The sequence below is a fragment of the Bubalus kerabau genome, chromosome 2, assembly GCF_029407905.1.
Source record: "Bubalus kerabau isolate K-KA32 ecotype Philippines breed swamp buffalo chromosome 2, PCC_UOA_SB_1v2, whole genome shotgun sequence".
NCBI lineage: Eukaryota > Metazoa > Chordata > Mammalia > Artiodactyla > Bovidae > Bubalus > Bubalus kerabau.
In genome coordinates, this window is record NC_073625.1 from 159378482 (window position 1) to 159398705 (window position 20224).

The 20224-nt window shown below is 38.1% G+C and overlaps 1 long non-coding RNA gene and 1 other non-coding gene across 2 annotated transcripts in view; both read right to left on the bottom strand.

Moving 5' to 3' along the window:
• Positions 1-8610, bottom strand: part of LOC129644957 (uncharacterized) — a 34201-nt gene extending 25591 nt beyond the window's left edge. The window contains exons 1-2 of the long non-coding RNA XR_008711084.1: positions 8500-8610; positions 7702-7791 (exon numbers count right to left, since the gene is read on the bottom strand). This is a non-coding gene — a long non-coding RNA (uncharacterized LOC129644957). The remainder of the gene's footprint in view (positions 1-7701; positions 7792-8499) is intronic.
• A 7364-nt stretch (positions 8611-15974) lies between these two features.
• On the bottom strand, positions 15975-16046 carry TRNAC-GCA (transfer RNA cysteine (anticodon GCA)). Its single transcript has one exon. It is a non-coding gene; the product is annotated as a tRNA-Cys (tRNA).
• Between the last annotated feature and the right edge of the window lie 4178 nt (positions 16047-20224).

Sequence of the window (20224 nt, forward strand, 5' to 3'; positions counted from 1 at the left end):
ATCAACAGATGGTCAATACCGAAATCAGATTGATTATATTCTTTGCAGCCAAAGATGGAGAAGCTCTATAGAGTCAGCAAAAACAAGACTGGGAGCTGACTGTGGTTCAGATCACAAGCTCCTTATTGCCAAATTCAGACTTAAATTGAAGAAAGTAGGGAAAACCACTAGACTATTCAGGTATGAACTAAATCAAATCCCTTACAATTATACAGTGGAAGTGAGAAATAGATTCAAGGGATTAAATCTGATAGAGTGCCTGATGAACTATGGACAGATGTTTGCGACATTGTCCAGGAGGCAGCGATCAAGACCATCCCCAAGAAAAAGAAGTGTAAAAAAGCAAAATGGCTGTCTGAGGAGACCTTACAAATAGCTGTGAAAAGAAGAGAAGTGAAAGGCAAAGGAAAAAGGAAAGATATATCCATTTGAATGCAGAGTTCCAAAGAATAGCAAGGAGAGCTAAGAAAGCCTTCCACAGTGATCAGTGTAAAGAAATAGAGGGAAACAATAGAATAGGAAGTATTAGAGATCTCCTCAAGAAAGTTAGAGATACCAAGGGAAAATTCCATGCAAAGATGGACTTAATAAAGGACAGAAATGGTATGGACCTAACAGAAGCAGAAGATATTAGGAGAGGTGGCAAGAATACACAGAAGAACTATAGAAAAAAGATCTTCATGACCCAGATAATCATGATGGCATGATCACTCACCTAGAGCCAGACATCCTGGAATGTGAAGTCAAGTGGGCCTTAGAAAGCATCACTACGAACAAAGCTAGTGGGAGTGACGGAAATCCAGTTGAAATATCTCTTAGGATATTTCAAATCCTAAGAGATGATGCTGTGAAAGTGCTACACTCAATATGCCAGCAAATTTGGAAAACTCAGCAGTGACCACAGGACTGAAAAAGGTCAGTTTTCATTCCAGTCCCAAAGAAAGGCAGTGCCAAAGAATGTTCAAACTACTGCACAATTGCACTCATCTCACATGCTAGTAAAGTAATGCTCAAAATTCTCCAAGCCAGGCTTCAATAGTACGTGAACCATGAACTTCCAGATATTCAAGCTGGATTTAGAAAAGGCAGAAGAACCAGAGATCAAATTGCCAACATCCGTTGGATCATTGAAAAAGCAAGAGAGTTCGAGTTAAACATCTGCTTCTGCATTATTGACTGTGCAAAAGCCTTTGACTGTGTGGATCACCACAAACTGTGGGAAGTTCTTAAAGTGATGCGAGTACCAGACCATTGACATGCCTCTTGAGAAATCTGTATGCAGGTCAAGAAGCAACAGTTAGAACTGGACATAGAACAACAGACTGATTCTAAACAAGAAAAGGAGTACATCATGGCTGTATATTAACACCCTGCTTATTGAACTTATATGCAGAGTACATCATGAGAAATGCTGGGTTGGATGAGGCACAAGCTGGAATCAAGATTGCCAGGAGAAATATCCATAACCTCAGATATGCAGATGACACCACCCTTATGGCAGAAAGCAAAGAAGAACTAAAGAGCATCTTGATGAAAGTGAAAGAGGAAAGTGAAAAAGTTGGCTTAAAGCTCAACATTCAGAAATCTAAGATCATGGCATCCAGTCCCATCACTTCATGGCAAATAAATGGGCCAACCATGGAAACAGTGACAGACTATTTTGGGGGGCTCCAAAATCAATGCAGATGGTGACTGCAGCCATGAAATTAAAACACACTTCCTCCTTGGAAGAAAAGCTATGACCAACCAAGACAGCATATTAAAAAGCAGAGACATTATTTTGCCAACAAAGGTCTGTGTAGTCAAAGCTATGGTTTTTCCAGTGGTCATGTATGGATATGAGAGTTGGACTGTAAAGAATACTGACCACCAAAGAACTGCTGCTTTTGAACTGTGGTATTGGAGAAGACTCTTGAGAGTTCCTTAGACTGCAAGGAGATCCAATCAGTCCATCCTAATGGAGATCAGTCCTGGGTGTTCATTGGAAGGACTGTTGAAGTTGAAACTCCAATACTTTGGCCACCTGATGTGAAGAACTGACTCATTTGAAAAAACTCTGATGCTGGGAAAGATTGAAGGTGGGAGGAGAAAGGGACAACAGAGGTTAGACGGTTGGATGCCATCATAGACACAATGGGCATGAGTTTGAGTAAACTCCAGGAATTGGTGATGGACAGGGAGGCCTGGCATGCTGCAGTCCATGGGGTCGCAAAGAGTCAGACATGACTGAGTGACTGAACTGAACTGAATACTCACCATCTATTCTAAGTTTCTATCAAATTAAACCCTGGAGAGGGAGAGGGTGGGAAGATTTGGGAGAATGGCATTGAAACATGTAAAATATCATGTATGAAATGAGATGCCAGTCCAGGTTCGATGCACGATACTGGATGCTTGGGGCTGGTGCACTGGGACGACCCAGAGGGATGGAATGGGGAGGGAGGAGGGAGGAGGGTTCAGGATGGGGAACACATGTATACCTGTGGTGGATTCATTTTGATATTTGGCAAATCTAATACAGTTATGTAAAGTTTAAAAATAAAATAAAATTAAAAAAAAAATTAGGTACTTTAAGAAAGAAATGAGAAGAGGGAAGGAGAGAAGAGTGGGCAGGAGGGGAAGTTGGGAGGAAGGGTCCTCACTAAACTATTTCAGGTGGTTGTGTTTCAGTTCAGTATGCCAGGTACCCTGGAGGAGAATTTCATAACAACCAGGAGTCACAGCACCTTCTTCATTCCTTCATGTGGATGCAACTTATACCAATTTATATGCACCCAAATCAGTGTCTGAACTCCTGGATTATATTAAACTACTCTCGCGATTAAGTGGCATAGAAAGAAACTGCAGATTTTGTATGACACTAACAATGCAAGCATAAGAAAGAAACAAGAAAATGAGCTGAAACTTCCCATTTCTAGCATGAGTTATGATGTCATCAGTAACATTTGAAGTTAAAAAAAGGAAATAAACACAATTTAATCACATCTGATAAAAAGTATGCCAGTATCAAAAACTGTAAAAAAAAAAAATACTGCTTAGAATACAAATATAAGTCCACTATACTTGAAGATGAACATGAATCTAAGAATATGCCATAGTTTGGGACATTAAACAATAATTGGCATATTTCTACTATATATAATTTTAGTAAGTACATATATTGAGGCTGTAAACTCAAATTTTGAATGAAGGAGTAAGACATCAAAATAATATGGCGATTACTGCTTTGGGCAAATGGGCTGATAAATAATAGATCATGGAATCTTAGTTAATACCCATTCTAATAAATCTAATAAATCTAGATTTCTGTACCATTCAGTAATTAAGTAGTATGCAACTTATATATTAAATAAAAGTCTAATCAACTATAATCATTAGTTTTTTAATTGGTCCATTGCCCTTGTTTATAAACTCTGAAATATTCTTATTAAAATTAGAAACTTCTGTTTCTATTATGAAGTTAGATAAATTAGTTATGGAAATGTTAGAATCATATTGATTAATATAAGAGTATAAATGTAAGTCATATGATCAATTTCCTAAATTTAGTTAGTTTTTGGTAAAAGTGAATTTAAATATATAATACAGCTATGCATTACTAATCCTAAATATCAATATCCATGCTTCATAGTAGAAAAATTGCTTACATAGTTTAAGAAAAAAATTATACTTAGAGCCATTTGAGTTAATTTATATGATTTTTTGGCTTGGAAAGATACTCATACAGACTTAAATTTTTTTTATTTTTTTTATTTTATTTTATTTTAACTTTATAATATTGTATTGGTTTTGCCATATATCAAAATGAATCCGCCACAGGTATACATGTGTTCCCCATCCTGAACCCTCCTCCCTCCTCCCTCCCCATACCATCCCTCTGGGTCGTCCCAGTGCACCAGCCCCAAGCATCCAGTATCGTGCATGGAACCTGGACTGGTGACTCGTTTCATATATGATATTATACATGTTTCAATGCCATTCTCCCAAATCATCCCACCCTCTCCCTCTCCCACAGAGTCCAAAAGACTGTTCTATACATCATTTTTGAAATATATTCTGGATTTAATATCAAGAAGCTTTAATCTTTTGTTAACACAAAATATTTGACAGATCTGTGAAAACTGTTGTGCTAAAGAGAAATTTTCTCGTCTTAGAGTGAGAAAATTTGAGTAGATAAATTTATACACTATAATCAAGTAGATACATTTATTACTATAATCAGTCACTATAGAATCATTGTTATTTTATTTGCAGAGGAAATAAAATGTGAAATATTCTTCCTCTGAGGGCAAAAATATGCAATCATATTTTCACAGGAATGAGGAAAATAAAGCAAACATCTACCTCTAAATATTCTATATCCGTCCAAGGAATTCAAAAACTTTTTGTGAATAAATCTAAAATGTGATACTTATCAAAATGAATTAATCTCAGTATCAAATGTACTCCCCAAACTATAACTCTTTCTTGCATAGTCTAAAACTCTGAAGGCATTAAGTAAAAGTATTTCTGGAGTTATTAAAAAAGATGAGAGACTACTAAAAGAAGTGATATTGAGTACTCTAGCTCTGAATAAATGTGTTAACAATCTTTTTTCCCTTAAAAAAATGGAATTCTTTAAAAGCGCAGTGTATCATTGAAATTCATATGTACTATGAATTTTGTACAAGGAAATTTGCCTTGTTCACAAAATGATTTTAAACAAATGGCTCTAACTTGTTTTAGAATAAATGCCTTTAAAGATCATTTTTGTTTAATTTTCAATGTACTAGTTAAGGAAACACTAGAAACCATAATAATAACTAAACCCAAAAGAACCTGATGACTCAAATCTTAGTTTGTTTCTTAGTTTAACAGTCTACTTCTAATCAAGAGAGAAAAACCACACAGTGATGTGAAGGTGGAAAGTTTAACATAAAGAATTATTAACTGTAACAGAGAATTTGAGTAACAAGTGATTGTCTAGTAAGAAGTAAAAAGAACACTAAAGAACATAGAAGTAGAATATAGGAGGAGCAGCCAGTGATTTTAGCACTGAGATATAGCACCCAAAGAAGAGGCTCCTTCTCCTGGGACTGAGATCTTGACCTCACTGGAGATGGGATGGTCACACCTCACTGAATGGCAGAGAAGTCACTATGGTACAGTGTTATCAAAACTGTGCAGAAATCTGCTCTTGAGGGTGCCAGAAAAAGCTATTTTCAAGATGTCTACCCAGAGGCAATCTCCTCTAAAACCACAGGCAGACACTACTGGCGGTTACTGGTGCTGCTGATCATTGTGTACCAGGAGGAAGCTGCAAATGCACAGCCTGCTGAGTGAGCACACACTGGAACCAGAAAACACAGCCCTTTCCTCATTCAATATCTCTCAATCATATGCCTGCAAAGCCTTAATGGTAGGCAACAGTGGAAAAATAGATAAGGCGCCCTAATCCATTTTCATAGAGTAATACAGTATGTGATTTTAGAGGTGAGAGGTACTCAACCAATAACCAGTATACTTGCTCAGGTCAAGTTCACATGGCTGTCAGGATATGTGTGCAGTGTTCCTCTAATGGGTGATTGGAAGGTCCTGGCTTTTTCTTCTTTGTGATTTTTCCATCTTTTACATTCAGTTTTCAGTGTCACAGTACTTGGTTATATCAAATTAGTCAATGAGGAAAGAGCATGTAGAATTTCATAATAAAGTTTTCTAAGGGCACAGTCTAGACGTGGCACATACCTTTCAGCTTATATACCATTGATGAGAACTCAGTCATAATCTGAAGTCACACCCAACTCCAAGACAAACTAGAATATGTAGTTGAGGTGGTATGCAGGACAAACAAGAAATGGTTTTGGTGACCAGATAGTCAGTCACTATTATAGATTATTTCTCTTACTGTTTTATTATTCTTGGCAGCAATGCATCTTATCCATGGTCACCATTACCCCTAGCCTGGGTGATGGTAATGTGTGTGTATATATATTTAGATGTCAACTAAGATCCTTCTTCCCACTGAGTTCCAGATAAGATTTACCCAAACCACCAATTTTTTGCTCCAGAGAGACCAGCAAATTCCCAGAGTTATTGTATTCTCACAGTCTTCTCCATGCTTAATTTCTGCTTTCACACATACTATTGCCATTCCTCACTGCTTTGATTCAGACATGAAATCTAGACCTTTCATTGATTTCCACCAAAAATTCCTTAGCACAGCACTTGTGGATGTTGAAAAATTGCCTAAAGGTTTGAGAATGACAGAGGAGGTGTAAATTATAGCAGCAGGAATAATTTCAAAGTACATATTAGGCAGCCTACCATCCTTTAGTAGCCACTTCTGTGAAATTTTGGTGGCTCTTCACCTCATCTGGTTTCTTTCCTCACATGTTTCACTGCTCCCTTTCTCACCAGAGTCTCTATACGTCTCAGGAGAAAAACAGATCCCCCTTGCTTTGTCATGTCTAACATATTAACCATTTTGATTTAGTTGTTTAAGATCCTGCTAAAACACCAGTGTTCATGAGTGTCTTTCTTTCTATGTCCCCAAAATTTGTATGCACTCTAAGAGAAATCCATGTTCTGGTGGTTAAAGCTAGTTTTCACATTATTTCATACAAAGTCAAAATGATTTGATACAGACCACAGAGTACAATAAATGAATTCTACCAGGTCAGCATTTCCAAAGTGTGTTCTATGATACACCAGTCCTATGAAATTAATTTGTAGATGATAATAATAAATAAGAGCTATGATCAAGCAATTTTGAGAATTCCTGTATACTATATCCCCCCTCTTGGAAATTCATAATGCATATTAAACATATTGAAAGCCACAAGAAGTCCTATGCTAAGAAACTTATTTGGCTATAATAGTTAAGTTACTTGATGACATAACTTTTTTTTTTCCCCACAAAATGCCTTCTAATGTACAGAATGCAGAAAGTCCCTTCTAGCTGCAATGTTCTGAAACACTGAGATCCTTAGGCACTTATGTAACTAACAAGGAAATAATCATAAGAAAGTCAGTTCAACAGCATGAGCAAAATGGGAGCTGTCATGCACTCTTTGTTAAGAGTCTTCTCAGGTGACCACTAGCCCCGACCAGAGCTTTGAGCCATCAGGTATTATTCTAAGGTGAGGCAAAGCCCCTCAAAGACTAAGCAGAAATGAACAGGGAAGAGAGAAGGCAAACTTCCCAGCTGGTGCTGAAATCTCCCTATCTTTCTATTTTCATCATCAAGGCTCCTCAGGCAGGATTTGGTTATAGGCCTGACATATGTCCTCTCCTTTCCTCTCTGGATTCATCTATTCTGAAATTCCTGTGTTCTCTTGAAAGGAATTGATTCTTCTCCCTGCACCCCTCTCCAAGCCCCATTACATTTAACCTTTTACTAATGCTGATCTTGACTCTTGATCCTTTTGGTCAAAAGTACACTTGGTTGTAACCAAATTTTATAGCAAGTCAGCAGTCTAGACAGTGGAGGACCTTTACTGCTCCTTCTATCCTTGACACTATGAAATACTTTGACTTTTTTTCTAGCAGAACGTATTGACTAGTGACATTTTTAAAAAAATAAGAAATACTGCTGGGCAGCACAATTCACTTGAATATTGTCACCAAGGCATGGGTTCATGTTTTTATCAGTCTGAAAGTGTCTTGAAAAACACCAAGTATGATATAAATATGAGTAAATCATTATTATTTTCTGTAACTTACAGTGAGGAAGTCTCTTTGCTGTTTTGGTACTTCAGACACTGGAAGTCAAATGAGTCAAAGTCTCATTCCTCCTCTTCTCAAATAAATTAACTGTTAAAAAAAAAAAAGTAAAATGATTAACATGTTTGGTGAATTTCAATTTGATGTCCTAATGAATACAGGCTAGAAAATGAGTTCCTCTTTATTGTCAGGATTGTGAACCACTTTGAAACTAGGATAAAAGAGGACAGAGGGAAAATGGTTTTACATTGTATCAGTTAAGGTAGAATTGGTCTATTAAAAAAAAACAAGAAAGCCAGACTGGTATGGAACCAAGCAAGGGATGATTTTTTCCCAGAGTAAAGCTATCCGGAATAACAATTCAACAACACAAGCACACCTGAGGCCCTTCTCCGTTTCTGTGCAGCCATCTTTAGGAAGGTGGATGCTCCATCTCTAAAACTGAATCTGTACTTCTGGCAAGGAAAGGAGGAAAGAAAAAGGGCAAAAACTTTTGCCAGCCCCGACACTCTGAGTCTAGTTGAGTCTTACTGGATATTCCCAGCTGCTTCAATCCAGTAACTTCTGCTTACAGCCCACTGGTCAGAATTTGGGTCACATGGGCACTTCTGGCCGTAGGAGATGCTGAGAAATATAGAATTTTAACTGGGCACATTACTGCCCTCAAACAAAATTCAGTGATGTCTGCCAAATTCCCACATACACAACGTGGAACTCCTTAAAGGAAATATCCTTTCACCAGCAAAGCCCAGCGGGCTTTCAGGGGAAAAATGAGGGAATCTAGTAATAATGTCTAACCTTTTCTTTCATGCTCCCTCTAGTTTCAAGCCTGGCACCTAACATGTCAGATTAGAGTTTCCAGGACAGAATCTATTTCCAGGACAGAGTCGGACACCACTGAGCAACTGAACAACAAGAACGGGATCTCTGAGTTAGACACCTCAGCTTCGCAGTCTGAGTGCAGAAGCGCTGTGTACGACACTCAATTCAAAATGGCTGCTGCAGCAGGTCGTGTGCGGCATGCCGCACCTGTTCTGCGATGTGGAGCGTGAGCAGCACGGCCGTGCCCTACGCAGGAGAACCCCGCCTCTCCGCCCTCACGGGAAGCCCAGTGCGTTCTAGGAGAGCCTGTGCTCCAGAGCCCCAGCTCACACTTGTTTATCTTTGCTCAAAGAGGGAAGCTTTCCTCTGCTTCTGAACTGAATTCGGTCTCGATCTCTAGGCTCCAGCGACACTGAGGAGAGGGCTCTTGTTGGAGCCGGATTTGAAAGGCTCCGTAACAATTCCAGGTTAACCATCGTTGACTGAAAGACAACCCACAGGTAAGGCAGCAAGTGACTTCCTATTTATTGAAATAGTTGGTGGTCTGAAGATTGGAAATGAACGTTTTAACGTGAAGGTGGTAGGATGATAATTGCGTTGCCGGAGAGGGAGATATCACATCCTGGAACCCACAGAGTCTTGGTTTAACACACAAAAGAATTCCAGATGAGCCAGAGTAAAGGAAAGTGAGTTTAGTTAGACACCTTCCACAGGCAGAACGTGGATGGTCTCAAAATTACAGCAACCCCAAAGCATGGAGTCATAGGTTCTTAAGGGTTAAGAAATTTCATAGGCTAAGGAGTGGGAGGAATATTCTTGCTATTTCAGGGTAGGGTAAGGAATTTCCCAGAATTGAGCCACTGACCACTTTTTTGCCCTTTTTTTTTTTTTTTTTTTTGATCACACCATACTGTTTATGGGGTCTTAGTTCCCAACTAAGGGTTGAATCTGGGCCCATGACAGTGAAAGCGCCAAGTTCTAACCACTGGATTGCCAGGGAAGACCTTTTTGGCCGTATGCCCCCTCAGAACTGTCATGGTGTAGGGGGAGTGATTTTTACTATTACCATGCAGGTGCCTGCATGGATGCTAAATTGCTCCAGTCATGTCTGACTCTGCAACCACATGGACTGCAGCCCACCAGGCTCCTCTGTCCATGGGATTCTTCAGGCAAGAATACTGAAGTGGGTTGTCATTTCCTCCTCCAGGGAATCTTCCTGAGTCAGGGATCGAACCTGCATCTCCTGAATTGGCAGGCAGGTTCTTCACCACTAGTGCCACCTGGGAAGCCCTACAGTGATGGTATGGGCCAAAGGTCGAAGACTGGAATGTTTTCAAATCTACCTTGGTTTCACCTAATTTTGCTGCTGCTACTGCTGCTAAGTTGCTTCAGTCGTGTCCGACTCTGTGTGACCCATAGACGGCAGCCTACCAGGCTCCCCCGTCCCTGGGAATATCCAGGCAAGAACACTGGAGTGGGTTGCCATTTCCTTCTCCAATGCATGAAAGTGAAAAGTGAAAGTGAAGTCGCTCAGCCGTGTCCGACTCTTCACGACCCCATGGACTGCAGTGCACCAGGCTCCTCCATCCATGGGATTTTCCAGGCAAGAGTACTGGAGTGGGGTGCCATTGCCTTCTCCTCACCTAATTCTAGCCAGCCTTTATTGCATCCCAAGAGCTACACCCCCTCTTCATTATCAAGCGTTTCTGTCCTGCCCCTTTCCCTTCTGTCTCAATTAAGTGCATGCAAGTATGCTAAGTCACTTCAGTCATGTCCAGCTCTTTTCAACCCTATGGACTGTAGCCTGCCAGCTCCTCTGCCCAAAGGATTCTCCATGCAAGAATATTGCAGTGGGTTGCTGTGCCTTTCTCCAGGAGATCTTCCAAACTCAGAGATCAAAGGTGCATCTCCTGCATTGGCAGGCAGGTTCTTTACCACTAGCACCACCTGGGAAGCCCTTCAATTATGTATAAAAGCCTCCACAACAGGGGAGGTTTCCCAATGAGAACCTCACTCACCAGAACTAAAGAGTAGGCCCAGCTTGCCACAATTAGAGAAAAGCCGGTGCAGCAGTGAAGACCCAGCACAGCCATAAGTTTTTAAAAAGAATAATTGGTAAGTTTGGCTTCATTAAAATTAAAAACTTGTTTTATGAAAGAAAATACCAAGAGAATCAGTCACTAAGCCACAAATTGAAAGTATTTTCAAAAGACATATCTGATAAGAGTATTTTCCAAAATGAAAATTAAGAACCCAATTAAAAAATGAGCAAAAGACCTGAACAGATACTTCACTGAAGAACATATAGATTGAAAATAGGCATTTAAGAAGATGTTCAACGTTAGGGAATTGCAAATTAAAACAACGACATACCACTGCACATTTACTCTGTGTGTGTGTTCAGTCACTAAGTCATGTCTGACTCCTTGCAACCCCATGTACTGCAGCACGCCAGGCTTCCCTGTCCTCACTATCTCCTGGAGATATTATTAGAATGGCCAAAATGCAAAAAACTGACAATACCAAATGCTGATGAGGATGTAGAGCAACAAAATTGTCATTCATTGCCGGAGCGAATACAAAATGGTACAGCCATTTTGAAAGACAGCTTGCAGTGTCTTATGACACAGTCCGACAGTTGTGCCCTTGATATTTATCCAAATGATTTGAGAATATATATCCACACAAAAACCTACACAAAATGTTTATGGAAATTTATAGAAGCTTTCTTAATAATTGCCAAAACTTGGAAGCAACCAAGATATTGTTCAATAGGTGACTAGATAGTGTGGTACATCCAGACAATGAATATTATTCAATACAAAAAAAGAAATGAGCTCTCAAGTCATGAAAAGACATGGGGAAAACTTAAATGCATATTACTAAGTGAAAGAAGTAGTCTGAAAAGCCTACATACTATATGATTCCAACCATATGACATTCTGGAAGAGGTAAAACTGGAGACAGTAAAAAGGATTAACATTTGCCCTGGGTTATAGAGGTTGAGTGGTAGGGCAGGGTGGGCGTGACAAGAGGAAGAGCTCAGAGGATTTTTAGAGTGGTGGAACTGTTCTGTATGAAACAATAAAGATGGATATATGTCATAACACAATTTCAAAATGTATAGAATGCACAATGCTGAGACTGAACCATAATGTAAACTATAGACTTTAGATAATGATATATCAGTGTAGATTCATAAGTTGCAACAAATGTACCACTGTGATGCAAGATATTGATAGTTGGAATGGTTTGGGGAGGCAAAACAGAGGGTATATGAGATCTTTAGTTTCCACTCAGTTTTGTGGTGACTAAAACTGCTCTAAAAGATAAAGTTTATTAATTTAAAAAAATTTTTAAAGAAATGGTATTGGTAAATCAAAGTATGTCTTTGGGCTGCCAGATCACAACATCTACGATATAATATAAACTTGCAGTTTTGGAGTAAAAAGCGTATTAGAGATTATCTGACTGAAGCCAATAATCTTATAAATGAAAACATTTAGGCTCAAAAAGTAAATGATTTGACCACGAGGGAAGAACTAGTGTTGACAGAACCTGTTCAAGTACCAGACCACTAAACCCTTATACCCATTGACTTTCTTGATAAACTTTACATGTGGTAGTCCTTAAACCTTAGCTTTAAGAGAGATTATCTTTCTCTGTAATAATATTAATAATATTGATAGTATTTTATATTTATATTAAAATCTTAAGAAGCATATCTTACTTCCATCAGTACAATACAGAATATCTCCCCACAAAACACCCTCCAACAAAGATCAATAAAGATAAATAAATGGTTTGGGGAATTCCCTGGTGCTCCAGTGGTTAGAACTCAGTGTTCTCAATGCCAGGAACCCTGGTTCAATCTCTAGTTGGGGAATTAAAAAAAAAAAAAAAAAAAAAAAGGGTGTCTCTCCTTAAAAATATATTGGCTATGGACAGAACAGAAGCAGACAGTAAGAGAACTGTCTCTTGAATGTAGAGCTCAGGTTTGTTAAGAGGCAGGGATACCCAGAGTCTTCTGGAGTTATGGTGCTGAATTATGGTGCTATGTACAGGCGGGCCCTCTGCAAGGAGTAGATGGCTTCTCTGGCCAAGGATGCAACCTCCAACAAACTGCAGCCCTCATCCAGGACTCATTGCCTTCAGTTGTGGTAAGAGCAGGGAGCACATGGGTCAAGTCATTTTAAGACTAAATCTGTAACTTTCTTTGACATCACCATAGGATGACATATTTAATGAGAACCTCAAACCACCAGTTTCTGAGCCACACATCTAGGGAGGAGTCTCAGAGGTGTTAAATATTTGCCAAGCATCCAGTACCAGAGTCAATTTCAAACCCAGGCAGTCTGACTCCTGAGCTTGCACTCTTAACCTATCTCACAGTTATAGGTTATTATGGACTATCACACAGCCTCACCAGTGAAACAATGACCTAATCTACAGAGCCTAACAACTTGATTAACTGTTGATTTTCACAGAAGCAACTACTTTATTTTGCTATCTACATTGTAGTTTTGATAACACCCTGCCACAGGCAACCATTGTTTTGATTTCTATCACCATAGATTCGTTTTACCTATACCTTAACTTTGTTTTTCATTGTTCCTTGTTCAGTCGCTCAGTCATGTTTGACTACTTGTGACCCCATGGACTGCAACAGGCCAGGCTTCCCTGTCCTTCACCATCTGCAGCTTGCTCAGACTCATGTCCATTGAATCAGTGATGCCATCCAACCATCTCATCCTCTGTTGTCCCCTTCTCCTCCTGCCATCAATCTTTCCTAGCATCAGGGTCTTTTCCAATGAGTCAACTCTTCCCATCAGGGGGCCAAAATATTGGAACTTCAGCTTCAGCATCAGTCCTTCCAATGAATGTTCAGGGTTGATTTCCTTTAGGATTGACTGATCTGATCTCCTTGCTGTCAAAGGGACCCTCAAGAGTCCTCTCCAACACCACAGTTCAAAAACATCATTTCTTGGGCGACCCTCAGGCTTCTTTATGGTCCAACTGTCACATCCATATGTGACTATTGGAAAAAGCATAGCTTTGACTATACAGCCCTTTGTCTGCAAAGTCTCTGCTTTTTAATACACTGTCTAGATTTGTCATAACTTTTCTTCCAAAGAGCAAGCGTCCATTAATTTCATGGCTGTAGTCACAATCTGTAGTGATTTTGGAGCCAAAGAAAATAAAGTCTGTCGCTATTTCCATTGTATCCCATCTATTTCCCATGAAGTGATGGGACTGGATGCCATGAACTTCACTGTTTGAATGTTGAGTTTTAAGCCAGGTTTTTCACTCTCTTCTTTCACTTTCATTAAGAGGCTTTTTAGTTCTTCTTCACTTTCTGCCATAAGGGTGGTGTCATCTACGTGTCTGAGGTTATTTATAATTCTCCTGGTAATCTTGATTCCAGTTTGTGCTTCATCCAGCCCAGCATTTCTCATGATGTACTCTGCATAGAAGTTAAATAAGCAGGGTGACAATATACAGCCTTTTCCCAATTTTGAACCTGTCTGTTGTTCCATGTTCAGTTCTGTTTTTTTCTGACCTGCTTACAGGTTTTGCAGAAGTCAGGTAAGGTGGTCTGATACTCCCATCTCTTTAAGAATTTTTCACAGTTTGTTGTGATCTACACAATCAAAGGCTTTAGCATAATCAATGAAGCAGAAGTAGATGTTTTTCTGGAATTTTCTTGCTTTTTCTATGATCCAATAGATGTTGGCAATTTGATCTCTGGTTCCTCTGCCTTTTCTAAATCCGGCTTGAACATCTGGAAGTTCATGGTTCACATACTGTTGAAGCCTAGCCTGGAGGATTTTGAGCATGACCTTGCTAGCATGTGCTGCTGCTGCTAAGTCGCTTCAGTTGTGCCTGACTCTGTGCAACCCCAGAGACAGCAGCCCACCAGGCTCCCTCGTCCCTGGGATTCTCCAAGCAAGAACACTGGAGTGGGTTGCCATTTCTTTCTCCAGTGCATGAAAGTGAAAAGTGAAAGTGAAGTCGCTCAGCTGTGTCCGACTCCTAGACACCCCATGGGCTGCAGCCTATCAGGTTCCTCTGCCCATGGGATTTTTGCTGGCAAGAGTACTGGAGTGGGTTGCCATTGCCTTCTCCATGCTAGCATGTGAAATGAGTGCAATTGTACACTGGTTTGAACATTCTTTGATATTGCCCTTTGGTATTGGAATGAAAACTGACCTTTTCCAGTCCTCTGGCCACGACTGAGCTTCCCAAATTTGCTAGCATACTGAGTGCAGCACTTTAACAGCACCATTTTTTAGACTATGAAATAACAACTGGAATTCCATCACTTCCACTAGCTTTGCTCATAGTGATACTTCCTAAGGCCCACTTGACTTCACATTCCAGGATGTCTGGCTCTAGGTGAGTGATCACACCATCATGGTTATTCAGGTCATTAAGAGTTTTTTTGTACAGTTCTTCTGTGAATTCTTGCCACCTCTTCCTAATAGCTTAGGTCCATACCATTTCAGTCCTTTATTATGCCTAATTTTGCATGAAATGTTCCCTTGGTATCTCAGTTTTTTTTTAAGAGATCGCTAGTGTTTTCCATTCTATTGTTTTTCTCTATTTCTTTGCATTGTTCACTTAGGAAGGCTTTCCTACCTCTCCTTGCTATTCTTTGGAACTCTCCATTCAGATGGAAATACATTTCCTTTTCTCCCTTACCTTTTGCTTCTCTTCTTTTCACAGCTATTTGTAAGACCTCCTCAGACAACCATCTTGCCTTTTTGCATTTCTTTTTCCTGAGACAGTGTTGATCACTGCCTCCTGTACAATATCACAAACCTCCATCCATAGTTCTTCAGGTACTCTGTCTATCAGATCTAATCCTTTGAATCTATTTGCCACTTCTACTGTATAATCATAAGGGATTTTATTTAGGTCATACCTGAATGGCGTATTGATTTTCCCTACTTTCTTCAATTTAAGTCTGAATTTTGCAATAAGAAGTTCATGATCTGAGCCACAGTCAGTCCCAGGACTGTATAGAACTTCTCCATCTTCAGCTGCAAAGAATATAATCAATCTGATTTCAGCATTGACCTTCTGGTGATGTCCATATGTAGAGTTGTCTTTTGTGTTGTTGGAAGAGGGTGTTTGCTATGATCAGTGTATTCTCTTGGCAAAACTCTGTTAGACCTTGCCCTGCTTCATGTTGTATTCCAAGGCCAAACTTGCCTATTATCCAGGTATTTCTTGACTTTCTACTTTTGCATTCCAGACCCCTATGATGAAAAGGACATCTTTTTTGGGTGTTAGTTCTAGAGGATCTTGTAGGTCTTCATGAAAGTGAAAGTGAAGTCATGTCCAACTCTTTGAGACCCCATGGACTGTAGCCTACCAGGCTTCTCTGTCCATGGGATTCTCCAGGCAAGAGTACTGGAGTGTGTTGCCATTTCCTTCTCCAGGAGATCTTCCCAACCCAGGAATTGAACCTGGGTCTCCTGCATTGCAGGCAGATGCTTTACCATCTGAGCCACCAGGGAAGCAATCATTCAATTTCAGCTTCTTCAGCATTACTGGTTGTGGCATATACTTGGATTACTGTAGTACTGAATGATTTACCTTGGAAATGAACTGGGATCATTCTGTCATTTTTGAGATTGCACCCAAGTACTGCATTTTGGATGCTTTGCTGACTATGAGGTCTACTCCATTTCTTCTAAGGAATTCTTGCCCACAGTAGGAGATATAATGATCATATGAATTAAATTTGTCCATTGCTGTCCATTTTAGTTCACTGATTCATAAAATATCTATGTTCACTCTTGCCATTTCCTGTTTGACCACTTCCAGTTTACCTTGACTCATGGACCTAATGTTTCATTCTTTACATGAATGCAATTATAGTTTGTAGTCTTTTGCATCCTTCACTCAGTGTTTTTAAGTTTCATCTATATTGTACCATGTATCAGGTTCATTCTTTTTGTACTTTATTGTATGAATACACCACAATTTGTTGTTGATGGACACTTAGGTTACTTCCAGTTCTTGGCTGTTATGGATAAAGTTGCTATGGACATTTTTTACATGTCCTTTTTTTTTTGGACATATATTTCCATCCCTTTGGGGTAAATGCCTGAGAATAGGAGTCATAGAGTAGGAATTGACAAGCAGTTTTCCAGAGAAATATTATCATTTTATACTCCAAATCACATTGTTTCAGTTCCTTCCCATCTTTACCAACTGCCTCTAGCAGGGGCAGAATGATAACCTCATTGTAGTTTAATTTGCATTTCCCTTATGATTAATGATACTGAGCAGTGTTTCATGTGCTTATTAGCTAATCATGTATCTTCTTTTGTGAAGTTTCTATTTAATCTTTTTCCCATTTTAATTGGGTTGATTGTCTTCTTAATATTGATTTGTAGGATTCCTTTATATTTACTGAACTCCAGTGCTTTGCCTGATATATGTGTTGCAAGTATCACTGCTCAGCCTATGCTTATCCTTCATTTTTCTTTATGGTGTCTTTTAAAAAGCAGAGTTTTAAATTTTTGTTAAGTCCTATTTATACACTTTCTTCCAGAATACTTATAGCGTTAACCATTGTTTGAGTCTATGATTTATCTCAAAATAATATTAGTGAATGATACAAGGTAATGATCAAGGTTATTTTTCATGCATTTATCTAGTTGTTCCAGAACCAGTTGTTGAAAAAAATTTCCTTTCTTCACTAACATTCTTAATACCTTTGTTAAAAATCTATTGACCATAAAAAGTGAGTCTGTTCTGAATTCTATTCTGTTCCATTGATTTTTTTGTCCTTGTACTAATATCACTGTGTTCATTACTGTAGCTATATAGTAAGTCTCAAAATCAAGTAGTGTAAGTCCTCCAATCTTGTTTTTTATTTTCAATATTGTTTTGTTTGAAATATAGATTCTTATATTTCAAAATAAATTTTAGAAACATCTTGTTGGTATCCACCCTCCCCTTAAAAAAAAAAAAAAAAAAAAGTCCATTGCTATTTTAAGTGAGGTTGCACTGAATCTCTAGATCAATTTCAGAGAGTTTACATCTTAACCATCCATAAAAATGGTAAAATCTTCCATTTATTTAAGTTTCTTGAAATTTCTTCTATAAATATTTTAGGCTACCATGTAGAAGTTGTGCACACTTTTATTAAATGTATTCATAAGTATGACATGGTTTTGATAGTATTATAAAGCATACTATTTTAAAGTTCCACTTTCCAAATGTTTGTTGCTTGTATATGGAAACACCAATATTTCTACTGCTCCAGATTTACCATATAAAACATTTTAAATATTTAAAAAGCAAATCAATAAGTTTAACTATGAGAAATGTATATCAAACATAGTTTACTTATTTATAAAATTGATTTTTCAGAATTTAATTCCCAGTAATTACTTCATCTATTGATAGTCTTTTCATCCAAGCTAAAATTATTAATTGGGATGTAATAGGTGACACCAGAAATAAAAATTCGAAGTATTTAACTAAATGCTTCAGTTTCTATGTTCTCTGCCCTAGGCTTATCAACCAAGCCTTAATCTAGTCAATTTTAATTTAATTTTTTAATCTAGTAGTTAATCCATGTTTAAATTCATGTTAGAAGTTAAAAAAAGTATTTTAAGCTAGTTTATAAAATATATTTGTAAGACATAAAAGTTGATCAATTAATCTAGTTTCTATGATAGAAATTTTATATATTGCCTCTTCAGCATCTTTCTAATTTTATAACTATCTCCTGTTCCTTCTCAAATCTCTAAAGTCCCTACATATTCCCATATTTTTTCCTTTACTTCCTAATATCCTTATTATTCTTTACCACGCCCCATACACTGATTTTCTTACTTCTATCTTAAAGGTAACTAGATTTTACTTTTCTTGAATGAACGTTCATGAGAGGGGCTTCCTCCAACCCCTACCATCTTTTTCTCTCGGCTAAACTCCTTAAATGTCTTTATCAGGCCCTCACTAAACAGACTCTCATATCAGCCCATGCCTGAAACTTAGAAGGGGTTCACTTTATTTCATACATGTGAAATAAGTCTGAGTTCTATTCTAAACTTTCCCTAAATTCCCTAATTAACATCTCCATAATTAATTTCAATAATTGTTTTCCAATCTTAACACCTGTTGAACATTTTTGGTATCTTTGGTACCATTGGTCTCTCTCTCCTTGACATGGTCATCTTGTGTTTGCTTTAATTGCTTCTGTTCATGTTATGTATCCACCCCGTTCTATTCCTTATATTCCTCCAACTCACTTTTATTGATCTTCTAGTTATTTTCCTTTACCTTCATTTCTCAAGAGTTCATACAATTTCCAGTTTAAATTAATTTTATGGGTCAGACCTTCCACTATCTTTCAGAGTACCTGTGTTAATGAAAAAAAGACAGATTTTCTAGGACGACAGTTCTATAGATGTCTAGATTGTGAATACAAGCCACTTTTGTTCAAGTTTGAAAGATTTTTACCTTCCTTAGACTGAGTCAGGTGTGTAAACTGTGTACAGAAGTCCTTTGAATGGCTCCCAATTCTACATTTCTAGCTAGGATACCAGGCCTGGATTACCTATAAAGGGTTCTTATGAATACTCTAAGGTTATATGGAATTTGACACATTAAGTCAAAATTTGTTCCTTCTATCAAATGTATTTTTCTTTCTAATTCTGAGATTGCAGTAATTTACCAATGACTAAGCTGTTCTGACACATACTGAACTTTCTAATTTGTACTTTCAAAGACCACCACACTAAGACAAGACCCTACAATCTGATGATTTCACTATTCCGGTGGTCTGTAGTTATAGGTTTTTATTTTTAAATGACTACTTTATGACTTTTCATTGCTCTCAACATAAGATTGACTGAAAGTCTACAAAACTTTTCATAATCTGGCACACACCTCCCTTCCCAAATCTTCATATAATCAGTGTCCCTGATATATCATAAATCTGCATCATCCCTTGACAGTTATCATTATTATAATCAAATAGATATTTGTAAAATGATATCAGTATTGTTTTAAAAATTGAAAGGGTCTGATTAAATATAGCTTCCAGACTCACATTCATATGAAAATATAAGGATTGTATCAACTTATTCAATCTTTATGCCCAGAACCTTGTGTAGCACCTTGCACACAATAGGCAACATGAGTTAGTGAGAGAATAATGTACATATCATAACAGTACCATTTTAAAAATTGAAAGAGCCTGGTTAAATATAGCCTATATCTAAAAAGCCAAGAATAATGAAGTGCAAACTCTGCCGTATAAACAGAAGATGAAGTAACCATTAATCATTCCCACAATTTTCAGAGGTCTTAATTCCTCCAAGAACAACATCAGTCATTGCTACTGGCCCAGACTTCACATTTCAGTATCTCACAAGGGAAAAAGTCCCTAGCACTTACCATTTGACATTAGCATTTAACTAATCCATCTAGCTTTATTAATGAGAGCTAGCACTGACACAAACAGCTGGAAGAAAGAAAAGAGCTGTTTAAAAGTAAAACATAATTTTTGTTCATCTGTTTAATATTTTAAAGGGGGGCATGGCAGAAAAGCAAATGGAAATGCACATGAGCAAAATACACAGTAGTTTAACTGTGCATACTGATGGGAAAGGAAACGAGTGGTCATTTATTTATTACTTGTTAAGTGTGTGAAACATGAATGCCAGAGTTAAAA